Below are 15,773 nucleotides of genomic sequence, written 5' to 3'. Positions count from 1 at the left end.
AAACTTACAACCTGAGAAACAAGCATTGGCAATGTCAACAGTTAAGGCTTTTGTGGGCCTCTAATAGCAGTGCCTGCAAAATGCCTCATACTTTATATACATGGTCAATCAATGGGTGGGCAAATAACCAAACACCCACAAGCTTTGTGTCATCTCCAACAAATGGTACTCACACAATCCGAAGAGATGTAACAAAAGGCACCAAAACGGAAGCACCCGCAACTTCAGGTAATGAGTTCTGGGCTCTGCTTGGCTGCAAGATAAGCTAGCAACCAACAAAGTGTTTGCTGCTGCACCTGCAAGAAAATCACAGGTTTCAGCTCAGCGCTACGAAAAATAAACAAACTATCCCGAAACTTGATTGTCCTCATTCTGGTCAATCAAAGAAGGATGAAATTCTGATTCCATCTCAATGGGTTTCAAACATGTGACCTATAGATTGCATTCTGTGCTCAGCCAGCAATATTTTCTCAACCCAGCCATCTATCCGAGTTAGCAAAACTAACATTTTTCCTCGCCTCTAACCTGCCTCTGTCCCTCACTTCCTCTGCCTCCAATCTAGCACTTCACTCATCATGGTCACATCCTAAGCACGCTGGCCGTACTGCCTACCTGCACTTAAAAATGTCCAATGTTGGTTGTCCTTAATTTAATCCATCTATGTCCACTAATCAGGGTGCAGCCTTGGAGCCGCAGGGAAGGTGCAGAGATAGTGTGGGGCATTCCTGTACTGATGTTAAGTGGGTTGGACATGATCCTAAAATGATAGTAAGCCTCCAGATTGACCAGCAATGCCCGCTGACTGGAGCAAAAGCAACCCTGAGATCCTGAATGTTCTCCTGCCAAGGAGAAAACAAGATGCATTTAATGCCTGCTTTAGGAGTGTCCCTTCCAGGAAAGCGCTACACCAGAGACCACCGCTGCACAAGCAATCCGATAAGATTGGGAGAGGGCATTGGGAGATGCGTAAGTCTCACTGCAGTTTGTTAGTGCAGGTAACTGGCATAAAGCCTAGCTTCATCACAGAATGGCCAAGTAACCACCTTTGGTTGACCCAGAAATACTTTCTGGAAGCTAAGCCCACACCTCTACTGGCATTCTGTTCTACTGTGCCATGGAGGGTATTGGAGAGAGTTCAATTCTCCTGTGCCTTCAGGTGAAGACACAACCAGAGCTCAACCTCATGTCTTTGTCGGGTTCTCAGAGTCACCTGGTGGGGGGCACACCTTGCACACCGGGTGGCGAGGGAAAGATGAACATTTAAATTCTATTATGTTTCAATGAAGGAGGTGGCTAATCAACAATAATCAAAATCAAGCGTAATTTGCAAACTTGTCCCGGGGGCTGCCCTGCCCTACCTACAATACTCATCAGCCACACCTTGCATCTCTGTTATGTGGTTTTTGCGCTTCAGAACAGGTGAAAAGCTGCCCCAGCTGACAGACTCACTTGCTGAGAAAAGGGGAGCTACACAGCAAGGTCATAATTGCCCTAAACCAACATAAATGCTTGCTTAACATTTCTCAAGCAGGTGGAATGTTTGGATGACAGTTCCCAAGCAGTAAGAAGGCACTTCTGCAAGCAGTTAATTCATTCTGGAACCATTGACATAGATTTTCCCATGGAAAAACAATTTTTCAAATAAGGCCCAGAATGTTTACTTACATATAGCATTGCCACACAGTTTTGTTTTTGTGTGGCTTTATAAGTTGACTGAAAAGCTGCATAACGCATTGAAGATTTGTTTAGGCAGACATAATTTTGCATTCATACTCTTGTATTCTTTTGTTCCAAATAGGGACAGCAAGGTTACTGTCATACTATTTTTGGTTCAAATAAGTATTTATATATTTTTCATTTCTGTTTACAATGTGATTTGTGTACAAAATCCCACGAACACACAGAGGACAGTGCTCAAAATCCATGAGCACTGTCCTCTGTGTGTTCGCAGGATTTTTCTCCCACTTCAGATTTCTAGCTTCGCACTGCGTGCATGCTCCGCGTTGCCAGCAGCGTGTAGCTAGAAATCCAAAGTGCAAGCAAAATCCCATGAATGCATAGAGGACAGTGCTCACTTGTGGGATGTATTGGGATGTATTGACCCACTAGGCTCTGCCCTCTGATATTACTGTGTGCTGGTGGCACCAGAACCAACAAAATGGCCGCAAAAAGCCCTATGCGTGCTAAACCTCTGAGAATTGCGCAGTGAAACTGGAAAAGTTGGCTGCCAATCTACTTTGCCTGTGTCAGTGGGGGAACAGGAGACCACACTGAAAAAACCTGTCATTGGGCTGTCCACAGAGTGCATATGGAAACTTCATGAGAGGCAGTGCTCCATTGCCAGGAAACCCAAAGGTGCTCTGAAATCCTTTTTTCCATGGCTGCTGAAATTGCAAAATAATGATTCCCAAACATCAGAAAAGATCCAACATCCTTGCTGGGTGTTACCTGTCACTTTATTTAAAGAATCCACATAAGCACACAATGTCAGGAGAAGCAGAATTCATTATAGATTATCCACCTTAAAAAGCGTGCTTGTCTGTGGAAAATCTGTCAGAATATGGGCGCAGTACTGTCGGCCGCCTGTATGAAAGCTGTCAGTTAAGTGCATTAGAAGTTAAACTTGTGCATTAAAATCAAATTGTGTAAAAGAAGTGACTTGCCACCAAAAGCAATATAGGTTGCTACTATTCAGTCTCTATGTTTTAAAAAGACTGGGATTAGAGATCTGTGTGTCTATTTTTGAAAATGTAAAGTTTATTTTAGCAAAGACAATTTTAAACAAAGTGTGTTAAAGTAACCTCTGATGCCAGCCACAGAACTTCAAAGGCAAATTCCACACCGTGCCCAAAACAAAAGGTACCTTCCTTTTGCTCTCTGTCCGAGGAACTCTCAGTCAGATGCTAATGAAAAGGGGAGGGGACTTTGCTCTGCTGCCCCTGAGAGAGACAAAGGGATTTCTTGGCTGAAAAGAATATGCGAATTCAAGTGTCAACAGAAACTACTGCCAGAAGGAAGAGAGGCGGGGATTGCTCTTGACTCACCAAAACTTTGGAGGCGGAACAGACAGATATGTGTATCATCAAAACACAAGAAAGTATATGTTTTAAAAGGACTGACAGAGGACTGTGAAAAATTGTAAAAGTTTGTAAAATATAGTGTTGTTAACATGGAAATCCTGGTCACGGTTTTAAAACTACTCAGAACTCTGTGTTACGTTCAGGGACAAGACTATAGAATTTGTGGTTTTTGTAGCAATTGTGGTGATGCCAGAAACATCAAACTTCACATGATTATGCCCAGATGTAATGCGCACATATGTGTAAAAAAGTGGGCAAATCTGACATTGGGTACCGGACTAAAAGTGCAAAAAACTGTCAAATCTGATCCAAATCCTGGTCACGGTTTTAAAACTACTCAGAACTCTGTGTTACGTTCAGGGACAAGACTATAGAATTTGTGGTTTTTGTAGCAATTGTGGTGATGCCAGAAACATCAAACTTCACATGATTATGCCCAGATGTAATGCGCACATATGTGTAAAAAAGTGGACAAATCTGACATTGGGTACCGGACTAAAAGTGCGAAAAACTGTCAAATCTGATCCAAAGCTCTCACCGAGAAGGCGCTCGGATGAATACTTGCTCCAACAAATATATGATATAAATATGCTATTGGTATTAAGGTTGCAAAATTGTAAATATGTCTTGTTTGAAAAATAGATTTCTGTGCAGAAACAAAGGGGAGGTTCTCCCTGGATCATCAAATACAGCGTCATCATAACACCATGTTTTCTTCTCGAATCAGGAGAGGGGAAAAACTCTAACGAATAGAATCCCGAGGGGTGTGCCTAGTATAATTCAGCCTACCCACCGCTTTAGAAAATACATAAATAGAGACAGATTAGGACCTAGAGACACACAGATTCACCCATCAACTGATTGCTGGCGGAGCACTTTGCAAGAGACTCCAGACTTCTGACTCCATAATTTTAAAAGCAGAAAGGCCCACGTTCAAAGCTGTACTCTTCTCAGCGTGGCCTTTTAACATCCTGTAACGAGATTTTAGCCCAGACCTCCAAGGGGAACAGAAAAAAGAATATCCTGGCTCAGCTGTGGTGCTTTCTTGCTAAGAATTCTTGCCAGAAATCCAGGGAAATCCAGAGACCCAACCCAGTAGAGCAGAGCAGCGACCAGATAGCTGCGAACCAGAACCAACCCGTCAGATCCAGTCCAATTCCGTCGTGCAGTGTCCAGAGTGCCGTGCTGAGTGCAGAATCAGAGCGCCTTGAGTCCAGTCCAGGGTGCTAGCAGAATTCCAGTCCAGAAATATCCCTGACCAGATCTCTGACGGGTCCATTCCAAAGAGTGGTAGTGAGTATCCATAGCATAGGATTGTCGCTAGCAAATGGCTTATCCATAAGTAATCCTATCCAAACCCATTCTATTATATCCAGAACTGCATTGTAGAAAATCTTTTGTCTTACCTGAATCTTTCTCTCATCCCTATAGTCCTTTGATAATAGTAGTGGTAAAATCATCTTTGCGCTAATATATTTGCTGAAGAAAGACAAGCGTCTCGGCAGGTAGAAACCATCCAGAGGCGTCGCTGGGTTGGTGGCTGTGCTGTCGTGTAGTTTGTGGCTTCATAGACTCCCTAGTATAAGAAACTTGTAAGCGCAACCTTGTTTTAAAAATGTTGACTATTTCTGAAAAAAAACGACCTCTAAAAAAACCTTCATAACTTCTGCACCGTGCATGCTAGAAACGAAATGTAAGTGTCAAATTGAAGCTAACATCCCCAGGTTTCCAACGAATCCAAAACCGCATCCCAACTACTATTTTTTCATTTAGCTCAAATCTATCACGTGTGAAACCGCTGTACATTGCATCCGACCTCAGAATTAAGTTTTCAACCTGCTAGTTACTCAATAATCATTGACAGTGTTTATCTGAAACTATACAAAGCGGCTCCCACTAGTATTGAATCCATTTTAGTGAATTAAATCCATTTTCAGTGTTTTTACCATTCATTCAAAGCCACATTTAAAACCGTTTTGACAAGTTTGCAATCATTCCTGTTTCTCTCTCTATGCTTGCTGGGGGAAATTGGGATTGATACTGTGTTGTTGAATTCTGTATTCCTGAAACTTGTTTTCTCTCCTTCCATCTCTTTATATTGCATATTGGGGGAATTGAGTAGTGTGCAGGGGGAAAGAGTATCACTTTGCAATTTTGATTGAACCCACACAAAGTATTATTCTATGCTGCATTATTTTTCCTATTATTACTCCTTGTGATTAAAGAGAGTTGTTGTGACATCACCCCACGGGTGATCCTTGTATAAATATTAAATATTGTGATACATATATTATGAAATAAATAAAATAAACCCTTTGAACTTTGCAAAACAGCCTGCTTCCTGGTTCAGTGTGACCGGGGGGATTCAAAGAGAGGGACGTGATATAAGGGTACATCATTCAGAAATAAAAGAACTTATAGACATAAATAAATAATTAAGGGTTCCAGCTGTGCATCACACGCTAGGCATTGCAAGAGTGGAGTGCCGGGTTGAAATCACTTTGGATTGGGGGCTCGTCCGGGATTCTTGAATTAGACATACCACTTGTGACAGTCTAATACAGTGTGCTAATTGACAGGATACATAATCCCTGTTGAGCTACCACGCTTTGTTACACTGTGAAAAGCACCCCTCAATAGGAACGCTCTAAGGAATTGGTCTGTTTTGCAAAAATAAAATAAACTCCTGTAAGTCAGGAAGGAAATTAATATTTCCAGAATGGTGACCTTGGTAGAGATCAATATGGCTAAAGAACACCTAATGCATACATTATTTGCATTATTTGCAAGGGGTGAATGGACAGAGCAGTATCAGAATGTGTGGTTGCAGGCAATCACAGAACAGACCACTGCAACAGGAGTAGACATATGGCAAGCTCAGGGTCCATTAAATGTGGCCCTGAGCGAACTATATATGGCCCCTAAGGTAAAGGAAGAGCAAAGCAAGATTGCCAAAATAGCGGCATATCAGTGCCTCCATATTGGAGCTATTCACGTCAAATATGCTGAGGTCCAAGATCTGGCAAACAAGCAACTGCAGGCATGAGAAAAGGCCCAAACTGATCTGGACTCTGTAGAGCAGAGGCTACAGAGGAGCCATGAATCAGAAAATGAAATTAGGCAGTACCTAACCAAAATAAAAGAGGACATGGGTATCCTGCAGCAGGAGAAGGTAGAACAGGATACCCGATTGCTGGCCTTGCAGAAGGAGTACCAAGAAAGTTTGGACTCTCTACTGCAGAGCCAGACAAAGCTGGAACAGCAAATACATTTCAACAGGGCATGCGCGGAGCAGGTAGTCACCCTGACAAACTGCCTAGGCCAAGAAAAGGAAGAGAATAATAAACGAATCCTGAAAGACCTGGACACCCAGGCAGAATTTAATGAAGAGCGCCAGAAAGCTGGTGCGCTCCAAAGACAGAGGGACGACCTGGCTGCACAGAGGCATACTCTTGCTCAATAAAGGGACACCTTAGGTGAAGAAGTCTGTTATTTAAAAGAGAAGATAGAAGAACATCACCTGGCCCTTCAGGGACTGGGTGACCTCCAAAAAGACCATGGAAAATTGTTAGAGCACACCAGGAGGGTGGAAGATGCTCTAGCAAGGAAGGACCAGGCCAGTATGGATAGGACTCAGGAGGTAACCGTCCTGCATCAAAAGCTGGACCAGTACACTAAAACGACACAGGAAGAAAAGAAAGACAGCGAGGCTCTCTGTGAGAAAAATGACAGGCTCCACAGACAGGTAGCTATGCAAGAGCAATTGATAAAAACTAGCAAGGCCTTGATAGAGGAACAGAAAGCTCAGGTTCTTGCATGGCAACAGGGAGTAGGGGCTGAGAGAGATGAGGTTCGCTGGGACAGGGAAACACCTGAACATGCCCTCAGGAACCCTAGTACCAGAGGCCTTCATCTCTTCCAATCCCTGGACTCTGCCAACCCCATGTCCACTGGCGCACATGAGCCAAGGGCCACGGGGATGGCAAACTTCAATCCAATGAGGAATATGGGGCTCATAGACCAGCACCTCCCAGGAATGGATGGCCGGGCATCTGGGTATGGGTTCCCAAGTACTGTCAAATTTTGTGGGGAACTCCATGAGTGTAGGCCCACTAGGGACATCCTGAAAACCTCTGCCCAGCTAGGACAGTGGGGGGGGTACTCATCAAATCCTGGGAGCAAGGACGAATCAGAAGACTCCTCTGAGCGCCCCAGGACACAGGAAACTAGGCCCCCGCATTCTGCCCCCGCATTCTGCCAGCCATTCCCAGGCTCCAGAATCCGGGAGAGCCTAGAAGACCAGATGGGCACCTCTGGGAGCAGTGCCTCTGAGTCAGAGGAGGAGTGGACCAGGGTTACCCGAACCAAAAAGGCCAATAAGGTGAAAAGGGCCTTGCTCAAGGATCCCCTAAAGCAAATCAAAGCGATAAGGAGCGTCATCATGCCCTATCATAAGAAGGCAAAATATTCTGTGTGGGAGCACCTAGAACTCTTTGAAAAGATGATGGAAACTTTCCATTTGAAGGACAGCAAAAGCTGTATTCAATATGTGAAATGGACCTTCTCTCCAGAATACTCCAGCTTCTTTGCGGGGCTGGAGGTCCAAAATCATTCTAGATAGTCCATCTACAGGGCGGCCATCTTGAAACATTTTTCTGTGCACAGAAATCCTCAGGAGGCTCACAAGGCAGCCTACAACTTGCAATGTGGGGAAGATCAGGCCTCGCAAGAATTTGTTCAGGAATTAAAGCATGCCTTTGCGCAGACCACCAGAAGGGTGCACACTGACAGCAAAGAATTTGTGAATACTTTTTTCCACGCTCTCCCCAAGTACATCATGACCCAGCTAGTGAGAGATTTTCACAAGAAAAGATAACTTGACTGGGTCATTGAACAGGCCACATGAATTTATGAGGTGCAAAAGCCCATAGAAAACAGAAATACTCCAAAAAGCCCCAAAACAACCAACACCCCTGCATCTGCTAAGGTGGAAGAGGTGAAGGTTTCCCCCATTTTAGATTTAGAGATGGGGAGCCTAAAAACCTGCCTGCACAGAATCAGACCAATCCCAAGCCCAGAAGGCCCTCGGGCCAATCACAGTCTTGGAGCCAGGGAGGAAATTCCACAAATGGGACTCCTAACTCTCCTGACTACATCAGCTCCCGCTACAAGTGGAATAGACCCATCCTGGGTTATGTGTGGACTCCTCCAGCCCAAGGGGGGATCCAACCAAACAGCAGCTAACCCAGGGAACTTCCCTCCTCACTTCCCCCAGGAGGGCAGTAATTCCCCAAATCTTGGACAGAAATTCTTCCCCAGGTACCCGCAAAACTTTCAACCTCAAAACAATCCATCCTTCTTGCCCCACTTTCCTGAACATCAGACATCCCAATCCGGGAGAGGGAAGGCCAAGGCTGGAGGGGTACCCACATTTTCCAGACCTGGGGTATTTTCAGAGAAGGGATAGCTACCCTTCCTGGGATCAGCCCAGGGGTGAAATCAGAACCCTGTATCAGCCTGAGCGGGTGTCACAACTAGAGCGCCAGGTCCAAAACATGGTACAGGATCTGGGTCGCATGCTGAGGGCTCAACAGAACCCTCAGATGAGCATGCCAGCGCAAAATGCCTCAAACACCGGACCTGGTGCTCCAGAGCAATGACGGGGGAAGAACCCTGAGAACCCACCGGTTCCCAGGGAGGAGGTACAAAGGAAAGGGGGGGTGTAAAGCCTTGGAGGAGGCTTTCTTCTCCACTTGTATAAAGCCTCTGGAAACCCAGGAACTGTAACCAAAATCTCCTGCCCCTGAAAGTCTGCCGCCCAAGGAGCAGAGGGGGGGTAGAAGAAATCAAGAACCCAAAAAGAACCATTTTGAGGAGGAGGTACAAATCTTCCAATTTGAAGGAGAGGGATCCTCAGAGGATCCTGGGAAAAGGATCTTCTCCTTCAGAGATGGGGGAAATCCTCCCAAAGAAAAATGGTTCCCAAAGGATCCAAATCCAGACTGGGTAGATGTGGGGACTGAGCTAGCGCCGCCCATCATCCAACCCCAGAATCAACAGCAGGAAAATTGCCTGGTTCAAACCCATCCTGGTAACTGCCTCCAAAAAGGAGGGGGCAGCCCAGAAGCAGGGGAACCCAAAACTTCTCCCATATCTAGCTGTCACCTTTTCTTTTCAGATTCCCAAGACTCCAAACAGAATTCTGCCCAAATCACCTCTCTATCAGTGTCCAAAACCAAGAAATTAACCCGCCAGTTGTCCAAAAATGTACATTATCTGTGCCCCCTTTCAGGAGAAGGAGGGAAGATTCTATTCCCCGGTACAGATACAGGGGCAGTGTACAATTTTGGCACTGGTGGACACTGGATCCCAAGCTACCCTTCTGTCAAAAAGGGCCCTTGATAAACTGAATTTGGGAAGGGCGGAAAAATACCAAATTCCTCTCACCCCTCTTCCTGGACAACTTCAGAACTTTGACGGGAAGGAAATTCCCATCGAGGGGACTGCGGATTTGGATATTAAAATTGGGCGACATAAGGTGAAGCACCCGGTCATAGTTGTAACACCAGAGGGCACCCCTGGTTTACTAGGGAATGACCTCCTGCAAAGGTTGTCACCCCTAATAGATTGTGTAAACAAGGTCCTCTGGACCCAGACTAGCCAACCAATAAAATTGAAACAGAGTGTCAATCATGTTAGTTTAAACGGCACATGCCACATGGTTGAACACAAATCTTACCAAGTAGAATTTCACTTCCAGAACAACCAAATCCCAGATGTGACAGTAATAGCAGTAGGACAACAAACTGGTGATGGGGGGTCCTCTCTATTTCTGAAAACCAACCTTCCTTCCAGTCTAAGGTGGCATTCCACACTGGAAGGAAACACTCTGAAATCTTTACAACTTCACAATCAGAAAATCCCACTCCTATAGTTCAGAAAGATGAACAATCAGCCCAAAGCCTTGCTGATATTCAGCAACTTGGAGAGCAGTTGTTCATCCCTATTCAGTTAAATGAAGGGAAGGACTCTGTTCTCGCCCGAGTATGTGTGAACAACGGTAAGAGCTTCATCAGTGAGGCCATGTTCCACAAACTCCCAAAAGATCCAGCCATTCCCACATTTAAACTGATAGACAAATGGGAAATGGATCTGGAAACACCCAATTCCAAACACCTCCTGCCAAGCAGGTGTATGCTCAAAATCTCCATAGGCAACAAGAGCATAGTCCATAATTGTTGGGTCGTGCGAGACATCACGGCTGCCTTTTACTTAGGCAGTGACATTCCCAATCACTTTGCCATTAGTTTGGACCTAATAAACTTCAAAGCTTGGTCCCGATAAGCAGATAATCACATGGGCTTTGATGACCCTGAGAAAGCATTTAGGTCAGCTCAAATGCTGCCTTATGCAGTTGAAATTCAGATTCGAGAGGAAGTCACCATCCCAGAAAGGACCAGACAATTCTCCCTGGAAGTGAAAGTTAAAAGAGGACAGAAATTGAAAAACCCTGATGCCTATATGCATCTAAATGCTTATTTCCAACAGCAAGGGTTGGGGGTAAACCCAACACCACTAGTCAATATAGAACATGAAGCCATTCCAATAGAGGTGGATAACAGCGACTTAAAGAGTATCACTCTAGCTGCAGGCAGCATTATTGGAATGGCGGTTGATCACCAACATTTTTCCCTAGATTTAGGCAATGAACTGTTAGGACCAAGCAGGGGATCTACTTGATATCGAGTCCCTGTTGGGGGAAATCCAGGTCACTGCTATCACTGGGTCCCAGACAAATGCTCACAATGAACTCTCAACCGCACAATGGAGTAAGGAGACCTAGGATGCTGATTTGATCACAGCTCAAAAAGGGGATCCAATAATTGGTAAGTTTTATCAACACATTGAGGACCCTGAGAACTTTCCCCTGACGGATACCGATTACATAGGGAAAGAGGACCTCAGAGTGTTGATGAAATGTCCAAAAAATGTTCCGAATCCAAGACTGTTTGTTGGTAAGGAGATCCCTACCTGGCCATGATCAGTGGGTGGTCCCTACCTCATTCCGAAGCCTGATGTTAAGTCACGCCCATGATGCGGCCACAACCGGTCATAGGGGGTTTCATATAACACTTGAAATCTTAAAAGAGGTTGCATACTGGCCACACATGGGGCAGGACCTCGACCAATACTTGAAGGGGTGCCTTGTGTGTGCACAATTTCAGCCAACATCCCTCACACAATGTGCGCCTCTCCAAAAGAGGGGATGACACTGCCATGGTCAGATTTGCAAGTCGATTTTATCGGGCCAGTGATTCGCTCCTTTAGGGGAAACAAGTACATGTTGACCGTGACATGCTTGTTTACTAAATCGGTGGAATGTCTCCCGGCCCCATATTGCAAGGCAGAAACAGCAGCTGCCCTGATGATCAACCGCATCTTCTCGTGTTTCGGACTACCCCAAACGATCGAGTCAGACCGAGGTAGCCATTTCACTAGCAAAGTAATGACAAAGATGTGGGAGATACTTGGGGTCAAAAGGAAATTACACATTGCCTACCGGCAAGTCTCTAGTGGTGTAGTAGAGAGATACAACAAGACAATTGTGAGCATATTAAAAAGTTTGTGGCATATTCTGGGCCAAATTGGGATATTCAATTACCCCTTGTCCTGATGGCCATCAGATCTACCCCTTCATCTGCAACTAAAATGTCACCATTTGAGCTGATGACTGGACGAAGGATGGTGCTTCCCCAGCATCTGCTCTACAGAACCCAAGAGCAGACATTGATCAATGCCTCCACAACTGATGAGTATGTTGAAAATCTGAGAAAACACCTTCAACATTCTTTTGCCTATACTCAGCGAAATCTAGAAAGATCTGCAGACAGCATGAAGACCCACTATGACTTAAAGACTACTAGAAAAGAATACCATGTAGTAGACCAGGTCTACTTATACAATTTCCAAAGGAACCAGGCCAAACAGCGCACATTTATGTCTAGCTGGAGGGGTCCTTTTGAAATTGTTGACAAAATCTCACAAGTCGCCTACAAAATCCGCATCCCCAAAGGCAGTTTGGCAGAGGGTAAGATAAGTGGGTCCATATTAATTAACTGAAGTGTTGCCATCCTAGGCACACTCTGCATCAACCAGAGGATTCTCCTGGAACCCCAGAGGGGGTCATCCAGCTCCCTAGAATTCCCACTATAAAATGATTCCATCTGTATAATTAATAAATTGCCAATAGAAAAATAATTGTCCTGATATGCCAAATGTATGTGTCCGGCCCACTACATAAATAGTGGTGGGGAAATGTCTGCAAATATTCTTTTGCTTTGTCATCCAAGAATTGGAAATCATGGAGACTAAAACCAAGGAGGAACACCCAAGGACTGGAGGGAAAGATCCAAAGGAGCCCGGGGTATCGCTTCATTATCTCATCAGGAATTGGCAAGGAGAACCGGTCGATCCACCACCGATGGGGGAAGCTGATGAATTTTGACATATGGACCATAAAGAAAAGAAACTGATCATCCCAATCTTGTGACTTCCCTTGACAGATGGTCAAAGCCAAATCGCGAGGGGGGGGCTGTGGGATGTATTGACCCACTAGGCTCTGCCCTGTGACATCACTGTGTGCTGGTGGCACCAGAACCAACAAAATGGCCGCAAAAAGCCCTATGTGCGCTAAACCTCAGAGAATTGTGCAGTGAAACCAGAAAAGTTGGCTGCCAATCTACTTTGCCTGTGTCAGTGGGGGAACAGGAGACCACACTGATAAAACCTGTCATTGGGCTGCCCACAGAGTGCATATGGAAACTTCATGAGAGGCAGTGCTCCGTTGCCAGGAAACCCAAAGGTGCTCTGAAATCCATTTTTCCTTGGCTGCTGAAATTGCAAAATAATGGTTCCCAAACATCAGAAAAGATCCAACATTCCTTGCTGGGTGTTATCCATCACTTTATTTAAAGAATCCACATAAGCACACAATGTCAGGAGAAGCAGAATTCATCATAGAATATCCACCTTAAAAAGGGTGCTTGTCTGTGGAAAATCTGTCAGAATATGGGCGCAGTACTGTCGGTCACATGTATGAAAGCTGTCAGTTAAGTGCATTAGAAGTTAAACTTGTGCATTAAAATCAAATTGTGGAAAAGAAGTGACTTGCCACCAAAAGCAATATAGGTTGCTACTATTCAATCTCTATGTTTTAAAAAGACTGGAATTAGAGATCTGTGTGTCTATTTTTGAAAATGCAAATTTTATTTTAGCAAAGACAATTTTAAACAAAGTGTGTTAAAGTAACCTCTGATGCCAGCCACAGAACTTCAAAGGCAAATTCCACAGCATGCCCCAAACAAAAGGTACCTTCCTTTTGCTCTCTGCCCCAGGAACTCTCAGTCAGATGCTAATGAAAAGGGGAGGGGATTTTGCTCTGCTGCCCCTGAGAGAGACAAAGGGTTTCCTTGGCTGAAAAGAATATGTGAATTCAAGTGTCAACAGAAACTACTGCCAGAAGGAAGAGACATAGTGATTGCTCTTGACTCACAAAAACTTTGGAGGCGGGACTGACAGATATGTGTATCCTCAAAACACAAGAAAGTATATGTTTTAAAAGGACTGACAGAGGACTGTGAGAAATTGTAAAAGTTTGTAAAATATAGTGTTGTTAACAAGAAAATCCTGGTCATGGTTTTAAAACTACTCAGAACTATGTGCTATGTTCAGGGACAAGGGACATGTTCAGGGACAAGACTACAGAATGTGTGGTTTTGTAGCAATTGTGGTGATGCCAGAAACATGAAACTTCACATGATTATGCCCAGATGTCATGCGCACATATGTGTAAAAAAGTGGACAAATCTGACATTGGGTACCAGACTAAAAGTGCAAAAAACTGTCAAATCTGAACCAAAGCTCTCACTGAGACGGCGCTCGGATGAATACTTGCTCCAACAAATATCTGATATAAATATGCTATTGGTATTAAGGTTGCAAAATTGTCAATATGTCTTGTATGAAAAATAGATTTCTGTGCAGAAACAAAGCGGAGGTTCTCCCTGGATCATCAAAATCGTGTATGTCGCAAACTACACCTATCTTGGGTTAAGATTAGTCGGACACCAAAATATGCAAACTTAGTTCAAGCTAAAAGAATGAAAGCTCTCCAGCTTACTAATCTTTTAACAATTTTGCAAAGCAGATGGCAGGTATACTCAGACTTTATAAGCAAAGCTTCTTTCCTCCCGTAATATATGGCTTGCAAGCCTTGACATGAAAGACTTGAAATGGTTAAATAATCTTGAGGGAAAATGCTGGTGCAAAATACTACAACTTCCCCTTCTGTGTCGATGGAATGTGTTAGACTTGAGTTAGGCCGTATCCCCCTTCATGTCAGGCATTGAAAAGGTGAGGAGAATTTTATATCAAGGCTATTAGTTCTCCCAAATGTCCACTATGGCCTGTAATTGGTGAAATATTTGCTGGCAAAACTGTGAGCAGATCTCAAAGTTACGAGTCATTGAATAAAGTGTTTTTTTTAAATGATAGAGTGGGAACAATCAGTCATAAAAAGCGATTCTTATCACATCCTTAAAGATTATGGGAAAAAGGTTGACCTGTGGGACTTGAACATTAATTATGCCCACCTTAGTAAATTAAAGTCTTATCAATATGTAAGTAAGGTGGTCCATAATTTCTAGTGAGCACAGCCATACCTATTACAGTGCCTAAATCCCAGTGTAAGGAAATTGATTTTATTGTTGAGAACAAATAAACTTGCAGTTTTATCAGTGATGGGATCAAAGTTAAAATGTTCCCATGCAGAAAGATTTTGGCGTATATATAGATTGCAACATGTTAAAGAAAAAGCCAGGCATGTAATGATGCAGTGCTGTGTTCTGGGTAGTGGCTATATGTGTAACTTTGGATACAATTAAAAGCACTGATTTTTGGAATCTCTGTTTAAACACCAAAAACTCCTCTTTGCACATTGCACTTTATCAAGTAGGGACTCAGGGGTCATAATTGTTGGATTAATGAGTTTACATTTGGTATTATGGAAACTAAGAAATAATTTTAGATAATCCTACACATTTTTTTACTTTTTATATTGATGTGTTTTAATTGCTTTGGGATTTATATGTGCATTTTAACAAGAATGTTTACATATTTGTGAAAAGTCCACTGAACTGACTACAATAAAATATAAATAAAAATAAATCTATTTGCCAGAAAACATGCTTTAGGGGAAATGAAGCTTGTCCTCGCAATTTGTCAGTGTATCTTTAAAACAATAGATTTTAAATCCCTTGCACAGCAACACCCAGTTGATCCAGTCAAATTCCCTTTCAGCACCTACAAATATAAGTAGCAGCTGGGTCAGGATCTTTTTCCGAAAGCCTCAAGATGTCCACTCACAGACACTCTGATTCTGGGCATCTCCTGTCTGCCTCTGAGAACAAATAAGCCTGATTACTGGTGAATAATTAAATGATTTTTCTCATGAACTAAAACGCAGAAATACATGATGATAACTGGGATATTTGTTTTGTAGTTTATTCTTCTAGTTAACATGCATTAGGTCACATGCACTAAGGTTTGATGCTGGTTGCTATATACATAGTTATCCAACGAAATGTTAAAATAATTCAGCAGGCAATTGTTGGGAGGGGTCCTGGACACTATGGT

The sequence above is a fragment of the Ambystoma mexicanum genome, chromosome 8, assembly GCF_040938575.1.
Source record: "Ambystoma mexicanum isolate Mex_15411 chromosome 8, UKY_AmexF1_1, whole genome shotgun sequence".
Lineage (NCBI taxonomy): Eukaryota > Metazoa > Chordata > Amphibia > Caudata > Ambystomatidae > Ambystoma > Ambystoma mexicanum.
The sequence above is the reverse complement of the archived record's forward strand: the minus strand, read 5'-3'. Positions refer to the sequence as shown.